The sequence below is a fragment of the Protobothrops mucrosquamatus genome, unplaced genomic scaffold (genome assembly GCF_001527695.2).
Source record: "Protobothrops mucrosquamatus isolate PMUCROS unplaced genomic scaffold, P.Mucros_1.0 scaffold2960, whole genome shotgun sequence".
Lineage (NCBI taxonomy): Eukaryota > Metazoa > Chordata > Lepidosauria > Squamata > Viperidae > Protobothrops > Protobothrops mucrosquamatus.
In genome coordinates, this window is record NW_015388983.1 from 200,421 (window position 1) to 213,544 (window position 13,124).

Here is a 13,124-nt window from a genome sequence, read left to right on the forward strand (position 1 = left end):
GTGCCACTGTGCATGGAGAGAAACCGCTTGAAGGAGAGTACAAAGTAGTTGTATACAATAATGCTTCTGGGCATGGGTTCAATCCTGCAGGGGAAGAATCAAAGGTAGGGCATGTGTTCTTCTGAGAAGTCAGCCATTCAAGGGCTTACCCTGAAACGGTGCCCAACATTTTAACTCTTTTCTAGTCACGCTAAAATCTTTCCAAGAAGGGCAAAAAAAAAGCCCTTTCCTGCTATGCAGATCCAGCAGTTAGATTGGACTCCAACTTGCCAGCTTCTCTCCACTTATTCAGAGTTTTCATTTCATCAATAAACCCTTGAACCCTGTGTGGGTAAGAGAAAGGGGGATTCACCCCAAGAGGGAATACCCCAGGATGGGGCTAACATCTGGGATTGGCTTCAGACCTGTTCTCCTATTCTCAGTGGAAAAGGCTGGCATTCTTCACACACACACACACACACACACACACACACGGACACACTGGGATTAGGGTCCTTAACAGATGGCATATTTCTTTAAAATGGGTCCTAGCTAGGCCTGCTTCCTCATGGAATCTCCCCATTTTTTCTGGAAAGACGATGCATAAATGAATTTCGAGGCTACAGTAAAACATAATAGAGTGGAATATTCTTACTTGTCTAAAGGGAATCGGGGTGGTCACGGATCAAGCATGCAATAGAGACTTTCCTTTTGATTTTCCAGCGAGGAACAGCCTTTTTCAAAATGGAATAATATCCCGTCTGAAACTTGCTTATGGATATGAGGATCCTGGCTCAGAGAATCGTCTTTATTTCCAACTTGGTGCCTTTCCAAGTTTAGATTAATTGATACTTAGATTCTCAGTGGCTCCCCTGAGTGCCCTAACAGTACAAAACATTGGCCAGGGAAGAAATTATTGTGCTTCAGAGGTCATTGGGAATAGTGGTTGAATCCTAGAAACATTTACAGGAGATTAGCAATGGGTCATTGGGAACCATCTTTTTTATCCATCAGAAAAGCCACTTTTCCATCAAGTGTGCCGTAAGTTGTGAGTGTGCTGTTAAAAACAAGCATTGCACAGAAAGCTTTTTGTCCCAGGCTTTGGTGTAGGAAAACTGACACAAACCTCTGAACTACAAACTCTGCAGAATAGGCTTCCCTTTTTTTCCAGGCATGGCTATCTGTACTTTTTAACTGCATTTGGACTGGATGTGTTGTGTAAAAGAGGTCTAAGAACATAAAAGTAGATAAATGTAACATTGCAACATTTTTTGGGAGGCGAGCAGATTGAGGAGAAGATATATTTTCTGCCTGAGGTGTATTTAGGAGTGCACAAGTAGGAACTCTTCCAAGATACCAGTACAGGTAGTCCTCAACTTACTTGAGCCCAAAGTTTCTGTTGCTAAGTGAGACATTTAAGTGAATTTTGCCCCACTTTATGGCTTTTCTTGCCACTTAAGCGAATGACTGCAATTGATAAGTTAGTAACATGGTTGTTAAGTGAAACTGGCTTCCCCCACTGACTTTGCTTGTCAGAAGCTCGCGAAAGAGGATGGCATGACCCCTGGGCACTGCGACCGTCATAAATATGAGTCAGTTGCCAAGTGCCTGAATTGTGATCATGTGACCACGGGGAGGCTGCAGCGGTCGTAACTGTTAAAAAAAACGGTCGTAAGTCACTTTTTTCAGTGGCGCTGTCACTAAATGAACTGTTGTAAGTAGAGGATTACCTGTATCCAATGCTGCAAAATGCAGTGTGTATTGTAGCTTATTTGTTTTCTTAAAAACAACCAAAGTCTGACTTAAAATGTATTCGTTAAAACTGAGGCCCCTTAAAGCAATAGATTTGTTTCTTTGTAAATGTTTATTTATAAGCCACCCATGTGTCAGTTGCAGATACGCTGGTAAACTTTTGCTGCTTCTGTTTGTGACGATGCTTGCTCTAAAAATCAGGTTTATGCACGCAATTGCAAGGTTTAATTCCTAATGACTGGTGCAAAATAGTGGCAGCCTTTAAGTTTGGATAGGTCTAAGGGAGCTTTCGCAGACAGTCCATTCTGGACAGTATTTTGGTGGCTGGAGAAGACCCACATGGCAGGTCATGCAACTTAAATCACAAGGGTGGCATTCTAAACTTGCACATTTTTGCTCCCAAAAATGTGTCATATTGCCTAGCTGAAGTCTAGCATGCCTTTTCCAGCGTCCTCTTATTTTTAATATGTTTTAACAATATGTTCAGTAAAAAGAATGAACTTAATAATATGCTCTTAAATTTCTATGCTACCTGACACTCAATGGCTCTCTGGGTGGCCCCCAACAACGGAATTACAATAAAAGGTAAAAATAAAAGATGTCACGTGTGACAAAGGAAGTCTCACTCTCCCTGGCCAAAGTCTTGGGAGTCAGATCTTCTATCTAAACAGAAGATCTGAGGTGGGGGTGGACTATAGCCTTATAGAACAGCCATGGTTGTTTCTTCTGTGCTTCAACGTATTGTGTATTGCATCATCTGCCATTCTGAGAAGTTATTTGTGCACGTGGCTTGACTTGCAGTAAGTACAAATCAGGCACTGCTACAGAGAAGATGCACTTCCAGAGTCCCAGTAGACAACATTGTTTAATTGTTGTCCACTTTTCCACTTGCAGGATACCTTTCATATCCTCTCTGCTGGAATACCCAAAGTGTGACTGAAGCCATCTTTTTGCTCTGTCACCAAGCAAAATGTTCATAGACACAACTTTAGAATTTTTGAAATTGAAAATACAATTTCTATTGTGCAGAAGACCTTGAGTTTCAAGGTTTGGGCTCTTCCCTTTGAATAGCTTCTATTATTTAATCATCCAATAATTTCGTGGCATTGTCAACAACAAGCGAAAAAGAGAAGGAAGGAAGGAAGGAAGGAAGGAAGGAAGGAAGGAAGGAAGGAAGGAAGGAAGGAAGGAAGGAAGGAAGGAAGGAAAAAGCATAAGCAGTTTGTTTTATTTGACCGATAAGCATCAGTGGATGAATTTGCATGCTTTCACAATCAAAAGCCTGTCCTGCTGTTGCAATCTGAAATGATGCCATTAAAAGCTATTGTTGCTGTGTGGAGGAGGGTGCGAGTATAGCTGCTTTTCACTAAATAAAAATAATAATAATAATAATAAAATATGACTAACCTGGAAAAGAAACATGAACAATCTACGGCCCTTTGATTTTCTATGTCCTAACGTTGAAACAAGTGGGGGGAATTTGCTAGAGCAAACTAACCTCTCTACAGATAGTCCTCAGCTTACAACAGTTTGCTTAGTGACTGTTCGAAGTTGCAGTGGCGCCGGGAAAAGTGACTTACGACTTTTTCACACTTACAATCGATGCAGCATCCCCTCGGTCACGTGATCAGAATTCAAACGCTTGGCAACTGACTCATATTTAGCAATAGCACTTAGACTTATACACCACTTCACAGTGTTTTATAAGTGGTTTACAGAGTCAGCATATTGCCCTCCAACTATCTGGGTCCTCATTTCACCGACCTCGGAAGGACGGAAGGCTGAGTCAACCTGGAGCCGAATTGGCAGTCAGCAGAATTGGCCTGCCATACTGCGTTCTAACCACTGCGCCACCCCCAGCTCTTAACTTATGACGGTTGCAGTGCCCCGGGGTCTTGTGATCACCTTTTGCGACCTTTTGGCAAGCAAAGTCAACGGGGAAGCCAGACTTGCTAACTTAACAATTGCACTTAAGCAAAAAAAAAAAAAAGGTGGTAAAATAAAGCAAAACCCACTTAAGCCACTGTTCTCACTTAGCGACAGAAATTTTGAGTTCAATTGTGGTCGTAAGTCCAGGACTTCTAAAGGAAGTTTTCCAAATTCCTTTGGTTCTTTGAAGTGACTCTTAAGTGGGTTTAAAGTGGTACGTAATGAGCATTTTTTTTGCTTCCCTACATTTGTGCACCCAGTCCCGAGAGCCAGGGTGAGATTTGCACAGATGAATTCCGAAGCTGGAAGGAAGCATGTTCAGCTCTGTTTGTTTTGTATTGCATAATAGTTTTGGGCTGCCATCCAGGCTGCTCACAAGGTAATGGTGTTATCACTTCTTGGGTCACCTTGGTGAACTCTAGCAGGTAACGAATCATGTGTTACGAACAGGTTCCAAGATGTACAAAGCAATTATTTACTAACGCGAACCCTTTAATGTTGCAGAAGCCTTACGGAAAGCTTCTTATGGTTGCCTCTTCTGTGCTTCAACGTATTGTGTGTTGCATCACCTGCCATTTGGAGAAAGTTGTTTGTGCACATGGATTGGGTTGCAGAAAGTCGCAATCAGACTGTTCTAGCAATGGTGTTTTTAATCTGTGATTTGAATTTTTCAGCCTGAACATTTTCTTTCGTAGTGGGTTTTTTTTTTCTTTTTAAAGTTTGGCCTCGAAGCAGAGACAGCTCTAAGTGAATCCAAATCCTCTAGTGGTTGCTACAGCATCTGACACAGCTACCTTTCTGGAAATAATACAACTGTAGTATCCTCCTCCTGGCTACTAATCTTTAAAATGTAGGGAGAGTGAGTGGGTGTTGGATAATTTTTGCCTCTGACTCTAGAGCAGAAAAATGTCCATAAAATCTGGAAAAAAAAACCTGACTGTCTGCAGATTGTTTTGAATGGTTGTTAATGGTCCCATCCACTCTTTTGAGGGGTGAAAAAAAAAGCCGAACAAAATGTGGTGGAAACCAACTTGATTGTAATTATCATGAAAGAATCAATGTTTACTTCTTTCAAATGCACTCAGAACCAGCAGAGAAGAGAAATAGTCCTGGGTCTAAAGTATAAGTTTACAGCCCACTTGGCCAAACAGATGAAGTATTATTGTAGCCTTTTGCAGAGTTTGTAAGCTTGGCAGCTTGAAGATGTGTGAACTTCAACTCCCAGAATTCTCCAGCCAGCCACACAACCTCAAGCTATTTAGGTTGAGAAACACTAATCTATTGGCAGAGCAAGTGCATTCCCACGTGGAGAGAACCAGTGGTAAACAAGAAAGCAAAAAAGCTGTGAGATGGCAAATAAAGCTTAGGATTAATCCGAAGGTTAAGATTTTGATGGCTCTTCTGCAAACACTGTGAATGAACACAGCTCATCCCTCTTCTAGATTAGTTAAGAGTCTTGGAGAGTAACAACAAGCCTTGGGAAGGGAAATGTTTTTGCAGAAAAGTTATTTCTGGAGCTGAGCTAGAACCCAAACGGGGGGCGGGGGAAGGTGCAGACTGGCACACTGCTGTATAGGAAAGTTACAGGAGACAACCGAGAAGAGCTGAGGTCATTTTGTGAGCTGAGAACTTGGGAAGGGGAAAGATAACCAATTATCATAAAGCTAATGATAGCAGTGTTGTGTTACACATCGGTTATATATTTTTTTCCTAGTCGAATGCAGAAAGCCAGTTTGCTGCAAATGTCTCTTGTTCTCCTAAAAATTCGATAAGGATCATGATTTGTTTACACTTTGCTATATCTTTCCGTCTCTAGCAGGAAGAGGTTGCATAACGCAAACTGCTAACTGGACTAAAACGTATTGTTTTCCTTCTGCTCTAAAGCTGAGTCTGGGAAAAGGGAGGACAAATGTTTGGTTGAAATCCCCTTTTCCTATTTCTGATGGGGAAGTGTAGCTTCGAATAGGGCGGCTAAAGCAATGTCGGCTGGCGACCCCCAGGGGGAGGGCCTTCTCTGTGGGTGCCCCTGCCCTCTGGAACGAACTACCCCCCGAGATCCGGACGATTCCGGATCTCCTTACTTTCCGCCGCGCCCTCAAGACATGGCTTTTCCAGCAAGCGGGCCTGGCCTAGGGAGGATTTTAAATTGGGTTTTTTAGAAAATTTTAATATCACAACTCTAAAATATTTGGTTTTAATTTGGTTTTATTAGGCGGGGATTGTGGGTATATTTGTGTTTTAAATATGTTGTGAGCCGCCCTGAGTCCCGTCGGGAGAAGGGCGGGATATAAATCAAAATAAATAAATAAATAAATAAATAAAATAAAGTCTCGTGAGCTACAGGGGGTTTTTTTTTCTTCAGTTCCTGCCTTAATTTATCATGATTGTCTCTCCTTGACCCGAAGGAGGATCCCTCAGTCCTCAGAAAAAGGGAACACTTTTTTTTTGCCTCAGCGCAATAAGATGGATGGCTGATAGTCCTATTTGTGGTTTGTTTTGAACAGTCTCAGATTGCCCCTGGGAATTTGGCCAGTATGACCAGTGTCACAACATTTATGTTAATGGCACGGAGAGGGACCTGCTCACAACAAACATTCAGCCTGTGGTGGCCTGGGAAAAGTTCCGGGGCCTGGTTTTTGTGAAGCCCATTGCAACCCTATCTGAAAAAGTTTACACCCAGGCATAGTGGTGTTTGGGGGCAATTGAGAGATGAATTAAAGAAAGTAAGATTGATCGTTGGCTTTTCAAGATGGTCCAGCACAGCTAGGAGTACTAAAGCAAGAAACTTCCATTTGTTTTCAGAAGTGCTTTCTCAAATTGCAAGACCGCCTCCTACCAAACACCTCCCTTCGACCAGTCCGCTCCCACAGAGAGGGCCTCCTTAGGGTGCCGTCGGCCAGTCAATGCCGGCTGGCGACCCCCAGGGGGAGAGCCTTCTCTGTGGCAGCTCCTGCCCTCTGGAATGACCTGCCCCCCCCCGACCTACGTACAACTACGGACCTGCGCCTCTTCCGCCGAGCCTTGAAAACCCATCTGTTCCATGCGGCCGGCCTGGCGTAGTTTTGATTGGGCTTTGCTAGGGGTTTTATATGGGGTATTTTAGAGCAGGCTTTTTATTCAATATTTATTGTGATTTTTATTATTGCCTGTTCACCGCCCTGAGTCCCGTAAGGGAGATAGGGCGGTATATAAATTTAAATAATAAATAAATAAATAAATAAATAAATGCTGTTTCCTGTCCTAGAATAAAAAGGAATGGTCCCCTGTGAGAAGCATGCTGAGCAACATAGCATCCCAATGCAAATAGATGGCCTCATGTATGAGGACAGACTGATTTTTGTGGTGCATATTCTGTGCAGGTTAACAAAGAAGACAACAAGAAAAAATATTCTACACTGAACAAAAACATACATATTATTATTATTATTACTGTAAACAAAGGGTTGTAATCAGATGTTTATGAATATAACTGGCGAATCTTTCCAGATTCCTGCCTTATATGACTTTAATCTGATTTTCATTTTTAAAGGATATTAATAATAACCCCCCAGTGTGGGGCTTGCTTGATGTGGGGGTTATGTGTTGTGAGAAAGATGAGAGCTACGCCAGGGTTTCAGCCATACTAGAACAGTTAGAACAATTAACCAGTGGAACAACCTGCCTCCAGAAGCAGTGAATGCGCCAACACTGGAAGTTTTTAAGAAGAAACTGGACAGCCATTTGTCCGAAATTGTATAGGGTTTCCTGCCTCAGCAGGAGGTTGGACTAGATGACCTCCGAGATCCCTTCCAACTTTATCATTATTATTATTATACCATTCAAGGAAGAAACAGCTCTTTTGCCTTCAGAATATCTCAGGTCCAATATATAGCATCTTTGCCTCCTTATCAACCTCAAGAAAAAAACAGATGCTGAACTAACCCCTTCCAAAAGCTGCATTAGAAACTCAGGAGCTAAAAATCTCTCCTTGTGTGGCTTGCAGAAGACCTTCAATTAAACTGGCTTGGAAGCAAGGAACATATTTAGAACCCAGAAGTGTAAATATTGAGAGCAGCATTAACAAAAACAGTGCATCTAGTTTCATAGCTCCAATCCCCATGTAGACCACCTATATTTATGTTTCATATGAGTGAGATGTGCCCTTCCAAGAAAATTAAGAAGCTAGGAATCCCTTACGGAGGAATGGCTGGTGAAGTTGACAGATTTTGCTGAAATGAATCAATTGACTTCTTTGATTAGAGAAAATATGTTTATTGACTTATTGATTGAATTGATATGCCATCTATTTCAACCTGCAAAGTGACTTGGGTGGCTTACATTTACAATTATAAATGTAAAAATATTAAAAAACATGAGATACAGAAATAAAAATGACGGGAAGCCTCTAATGGACTTTTTGCACAAGCGTGGAAAAAAAAACCCCGAACTTGTGGTTTATGGTTTTGATGACTAGACACGATTATAGAAAGAAGGGAATCATGATATAACTTCAGAGAGAGGTTAAAATATACTTGTACTTATAAGTGCTGTGAAGAATATTGAAAATCCCTTCTAGGTGTCTTTTTTCTTTTCCATTTTTCAACTTTTTTTTTCTTTCCTTGCACTTTTTTTTTCTTTTTTTCCCCGCTTCCTCGCTTATACTAGCTTGTGTTCATTTTTATTGTCTTGTTTCAAAGTTTCATAGTGTCAAAGTATCAATGAAGGAGAATAGCTCAGGGTTGAAATGAGACTCTCTAAGCTGGCTTGTTTTCTTGCAGACATTTCATTGCCTTAGACTAGCACTGATGATGTTACCTAGTTTGGGTAATGAAACGTCTGCAAGAAAGCAACAAAGGTCAGAGGGCACCAAGGACCCCCCCCCATTTGTATGTATATAAAATCCCATCCATAGACCCAATTGTTTCCTGTTCTTAGGAAGCAGGGCCCCAGAGAGTACAAGTAGTCCTTGATTTACAACAGTTCATTTAGTGACTATTCGAAGATACGGCACTGAAAAAAGTGATTTATGACCATTTTTCACACTTACGGCCTTTGCAGCAGCCATATAGTCACATGATCAAAATCCAGACACTTGGCAACTGGCATGTACCTATGACTGCTGCAGCATCCTGGGGTCACGTGATCCCCTTTTGCGACCTTCTGACAAGCAAAGTCAATGAGGAGGCCAGATTCACTTAACACCCATGTTACTAACTTAACTGCAGTGATTCCCTTAACAACTGGAGCAAAACTGACTTAACAAATGTCTCACTTAGCCACAGAAATCAATTGTGGTCGTAAGTTGAGGACTACTGCTAGAGGCCTGAATGCCTCCGTTCCCCCTCCAGCAAGTGAAAATATTTCAAAGCCCTCTGTTTTTACCCTGTCTGGCTATGACATTAAGCAAACAGGAGTCCCAAGAGCGTGTGTCTGAATATAAACTCAGGGATACAAACCTCCGGTGAACCCCTTATGAAATGTCCTTGCAATAACTGGTACAGTGAGAACATTTCTAGGAAAACAGTCTTTGTTCTGCGGGCGTTCCAGCAGCTGGCAGGCGTCAGAAGCAGCCGAAAGCCGCTTGTCTGCAGATCCTGATTCATTGCTGTTTAGTATCGGGTGGAGCTCTGCGCTGTGGACTCCTAACCGTTGGATTCCTCCCCGCTCCACCCACCTTGTCCCTGGAAACGCACCAAACTTCAGATGGTTGGAAAACAATTTAGCTCTAATGGCTCCAAACGGGGGAAACCTGATTTTTTTTTTGTCACCCATTTTCCATCAATTCTTTTTGAAAAAAAATATGTTTGAAAGGTTTGGTCGAAATACAGCCAAGGAAATAGTGCTACTCGGCAGCAGAACTTAAGTACTTGAAAACAGTTCCTTGGTGTAAATGCAAAAGCGTGGCTCCCCTTAGGAGGAGAAGCGAAGACTCTCAGCTGCACTACTCAAGGTTGCTGCTAGACTACAGCTCCCATAATCCTGGCCTGGCCAGTGGGAATGGCAAGACTAGGGCCACAGGTTCTGCAACCTTCCTTGAATGCCTCATGCAATGTGCTTTCCGAATCTTTGCATTCGGCTTTTGAGAAGCAGGTCCTATACTCCCAACGGAGGTGGGGTCTGACCAAAAACTAAATATCATTGCTTTGCATTTAGATATAAACTTAATTCAAACTGGGTTCATTTGATACAGTTGTTATGATTATCCCCATATTTTTAATAATCATCTAGTCAGCTTAAAATGCCAATTCAGTAGCAAAAAAAAAAATACTTGCACATAAAAATCTTGGGGGACCACAGTTCCACCTCCCTTTTTTTAATTACTGGAATTTATTTAAATCCAAAGCAACAGCTGAAACATAAACCCATGCTTTGCTATTGATCTTATTACTAAGATGCCCATTTACAGCTAATAACTCTCCATTTCATTGAATTTCCTACTAGTCTGATCAGCGTGGCTTGATTTCTCTAAATGTTTTGCTTTTTTTTTTGAAATATGCCACATTTTGATTGCTTCGGAATTTGTGGTGTGTGTGTGTGTGTGTTTGAATTGGTCAATGACCACAATAAAGTTTACAAATAAGGCAAGTTCTCGCATTGTGGTTTTGAGGTTGAAGCTTCGGGTTTTGGGGGGTTTAATGTTAAACCCTAAAAAAAATAAAGTCCCAATTTTCTTAGCTGGGGTTTTAAAAGATTTGTACTTAAAGCTATATTTGGAAACTGCTTGGCCAGCTCAGTGTTGAATGCAAATTCTGAAAATATACACAATTTTCCTCCTAATTCTCTGTCATTACATTCCTGCTGGAGGGCAGTTGCAAAAGCAGGAAGAATCTTAATAAGAACTCAGTAGGAACAATAAATTACTGAAAAAGTCTATCATAATAACAAATAATCTTGCTCTTCAATCCTGTTGTCAGCAGGCAAAGAGAAACATAGAATTTCAGGTGCAGTGAAGCTGAACCAAGCGCATAAAAATGTCAAAACCGAAAATAATAATACATAGTCAAAATTAGCTGTAGTGATTCCTCTGCTGTTAATGCACACTTTTTTTTTTTAAGGAAGACTTGCACATTTTTCTTCTTTCTTGGTTCTGTTGAAGTGGCAAAAGGCTGAATTACAGTTGAAAAATTTAAAAAGTTTGCATGGATGAAGACCTAGGACTGGTGGCTGTTCAGGACTTGATTGCCTAATGTAGAATATACATTTCAAAACTGGAAGGAGTCAGTTACTCAGCCCAACCAGAGGACTTGCAAATGTCGTGATTACTGCCTCTGTACAGAAGCAAAATAAGAGTACAAGGCTCCTTCTAGTGGTCACACATAAACCTATCTATTGCAATAAAAGGACTTTGTTTGCCTCCTGTTCTAATGGTCCCCCATGAGACCGTTTTTGTGGTGAAAAATATCTGGGAAAGGTGACAGTATAGGAAAGGCAATCAAGACTCCGATGTTGTGGGACCATCTCTGCTTTTCTTTCTTCTTGAAGGCTGAAGTTGCTCTAGAATGGACTGTTCAACCTTGACAATTTTTAAGACCTACTGGCTGGGGAAGTCTGGGAGTTGAAGGCCACAAGTCTTAAAGTTGCCATGTTTGGACATTTTTCTAGACCAAGAAGAACCAGCCATTCTTAACGATAGACCTTGAAATAAGCAGAAGAATCAGATCTGTTCACAAGTTTTATGCACCCTCAACCTTACATAAGATTGCATATCATCCCTTGTTTTTCTTTCATGCTTGTTCAAAAGGGGAAAGCAAGGCTAATATGCACTTCTCTTTGTAAAACTGTCCGGATAATCACACAGGCCTGCACATAAGCAATTATGTTATGCTACTTACTTCTCAGTTACTATTAATCACCAGGGCTTCAGACCAAGTGTCATGGAGACAGATTTACTGGCCAGCTTTCATTGTTGTGGAAAACCACGGTTTTATGACCATGGGTTATGATGAACCTCGATCTGTTTTTCAGGTTTACTGGCTTCTGTACATTACCCTTCACTTTCCCCCTTTTTACATAAAGCAGCCTGATTCCATCCAGTCTTACAGAGCAAATAAGAAAGACTGAGCCAGGTTGTGAAAACAAGCCAAAATCTAACCCTGATTGGGGAAGGAGAGAAACTGTTGAATATTAAAAGTGCAGTCTAGTTAGATATAGAAGGATTTGATACTACCCACAATGGAGGAATGGTTGGTGAACTTGAAAAATTTACTTGAAATTAATAAATTGACTACTTTGGTTAGAGAAAAGACATTATCTACAATTGTCGGTGACTGGAAGTCTCTTATGGACTTTTTGTATAAAAATGAAAAAAGTGAGCTTGTTATTTATGGTTTTGATGATTAGATAGGATATATTATAAAAAATAGCAATATGATATAACTTTAGAAAGAGGCTAAAATATATTTGTACTTAAAACTGTTGTGAAGAATATCACAAGCCACTTTCCCCCTTTTCTGGTTTTTTTTTACAACTTTTTCTTTTCTTGCCATTTTTCCTTGATTTCTTTTTCTTTTTTCTTCCTTACTTTACCTTAATTTCCATTCGTTTTTATCTTCTCGTTTAAAAGTTTAAATGAAAATTATAGACAGAAGTACAATGTATATACAAGTGCAAGTACATGGCAGGTTAACTGGAAATTCTTTCTAAGCAATATTTGGTTCCTTAACCCTCTGAGAACAGCAGTAAATTGTAGCTATCTTTCTCTTATAGGTACCCGCATTATTTATGACCGCAAATTTTTAATGGCGTGCCGAAATTCTCCAGTTGCCAAAACACCACCTTGCAATCTTCCAGACATTCCAGGTGTGACAAATCGAAGTGTGGATGAGCTCCAGACCGAGGTCAACTTTATGTCTGCTGACGATGAGAAACCAGGCTTAGGTGTGTGTGGTCACGTGTACAAATCATATTACGTGGTTGCTGAGTTGGGTTACAGACATTGCTTTTTCTCTGTGCCAAACCATCATAGCCTGGTCAGTTTTGATCTGTCATAAAAACCCTACATGTTTTCATCATGAATGCTGGGTCTAACTGACCACCTGAGATTTCATGGGTATTGTGAATATTTTATTTATTTATATTTATTTATTATTTTTTTAAATAACTCAAAGTAGCAAATACATATCCAATAGACTTTCCTCCTCCCATTTTCCTCACAACAACAATTCTGTTGTGAGGTTGGGTTGGGTTGGGCTAAGGAAGAGTGACTACTCCAGCTGGCTTTCATGGCTAAGGTGGGACTAGAACTCACAGTCACCTGGTGATTGGCCCAAAGTCACCCAGGTGGCTTTCATGCCTAAGGCAGGACTAGAACACATTCCCTTGGTTCCTAGCCTGGTGCCTTCACTACTAGATCAGACAGTTCTATTGCCAATGCGCCTGTGGACAGGAGATGCTGCCATTACATGGAAGGAAAATAGGGACTCACAGTCTCCTGCTTTCTAGCCAGTGTACTTTAACCACTAGACCAGACTGGTCCTACAGCCACA